At 42.8% G+C, this 1,723-nt stretch overlaps 1 protein-coding gene across 2 annotated transcripts in view; it reads left to right on the top strand.

Annotated features, from left to right (window-relative positions):
* Positions 1–1,723, top strand: part of Ints4 (integrator complex subunit 4) — a 120,942-nt gene that overhangs the window by 65,848 nt on the left and 53,371 nt on the right. The window lies entirely within an intron of this gene.

The raw sequence follows: 1,723 nt of genomic DNA, 5'->3' as shown, positions 1-1,723 counted from the left end.
TTTTTGTTTTTGTTTTTGTTTCTTGTTTTTTTGAGACAGTCTCACTATGTACTTGAGACTGACCTGGAACTCAGGTCAGTAGCCCAAGCGGGTTCCTTAATTCACAGTGTTCCTCCTGCCTCAGCCTCCTGAGTGCTGGGATTACAGGTGTGTGCCAACACGCCCCGGCTCTTTCTTCTTAACAGGTGTTTCCTTGGTTACCTTATGCCTCACATCTAGCCCAGAAAGTTGACTCTATGGCTGGTGGACCTCCCTTTTTTCTGTACCCTTAACCTAAGCTTTGATCTTTTCATTTCATTTAGGTAGAAGTTTCTGAGGGAGCTTACTGGTTATTATTCTCAGCCTTCATTGTTTTTACAATAGCTCATCTTTGCCACTTAATACTAATAATTATTTTTGCCATTTATTTCATACCTATTATATCCCACATACTCATTGTGTGTGTGGGTATGTGTGCGCGTGTGTGCATGCCTTGAGGATTGAACCCAAGGCCGTGAACATGGTAGGCAAGCACTGTACCACAAAGGTACAGCCTTTGTGGTACAGTAACCCTTACTGTTACTATTTTTTTGTTTGTTTGAAATACTGGAGATTGAATCTGGTGCCTTCACACTGAGCTAGCTAGCTTGCTTGCTTATTTATTTATTTATCGAGACAGGATATCTTAGTTACTTTTCTCTCATTGCTGAGACAAAGTACCCAACATCCAAAGTCAAAGGAAGAAAAATTTACTGGCTCACAGTCTGTAGAGGTTTCAGTTCATAATTGGGTGGCTCCAAGGCAGAGTGGCACGTGGCAGAGAGGCAAGAGTTCGTGGCAGGCAGAAGGTAGCAAAGCAAGCAAGAGACAAGGAGCCTCTTTCTGTCCGTTATATTGTATCCAGGGTACCGGGGTTAGGGCAGTGCCAAACCAGTCACTGGACTGATTTAGTAATCAACCACTCTTAATCTTAGCATTGCACCATGAATCCGTCACACACTCTAGATTCAGCCACCTCAAAAAACCCCACCTATAACTGCATGAGACTTTGGGGAACATTTAAACACAAGCCATAACAGAGTCTTACTGAGTTGCCCAGGCTGGGCTTGAATTTGTGCTCTGTGTATGTACCATTGCACCTGGCTTTTTTGTTTGTTTTGGTACCAGAGATCAAACATGGGATCTTGGACTTGTGAAGCAAGTGGCAGAACCACTGAGCTAATCCCTGGTCCTGGCTTATTTTAAATTTTGAGACAAGGCCTTGCTAAATTGTCCCCTGGTCTTGAGTATGAAGTCCTCCTACCACTGCCTCTTGAATGTCTGAGCTTATAGGCATATGCTGCCACACCCAGCTCACAATGTTTTGTAAATTTTATTATTAATCTCCCTTTTTTTTCCCTTTGGTATTGGTGATGGAACTCATAGCCTTTGCGTTGAACTACATCCCCAGCTCTTTCTAAAATTTAAGACAAGGTCTTGGTAAGTTGCTAAATTGCCTAACATAGGCTCAAACTTGTAATTTGCCTGCCTCAGCCTCTCAGACAACTGGGATTATAGGCATGTTCTACCATGCCCAGGTTCAAAACAGATACTTCTGTAGTTTACACATGAGGAAACTGACGTTCATAGAGTTTGATTCTTAAAAAAGAAGATCTTAGGGCCATGGATTTAGCTCAGTGGTTCCGGTGCCTGCCTCACCAAGCGCAAGGACCTGAGTTCAATCCCCGGTACAAAAAAAAAAAAA

Source organism: Fukomys damarensis, unplaced genomic scaffold (assembly GCF_012274545.1).
Source record: "Fukomys damarensis isolate Sample0158 unplaced genomic scaffold, DMR_v1.0_HiC HiC_scaffold_16, whole genome shotgun sequence".
Taxonomy (NCBI): domain Eukaryota; kingdom Metazoa; phylum Chordata; class Mammalia; order Rodentia; family Bathyergidae; genus Fukomys; species Fukomys damarensis.
Note: the sequence above shows the minus strand (reverse complement) of the source record. Positions and strands in the feature narration are given on the sequence as shown.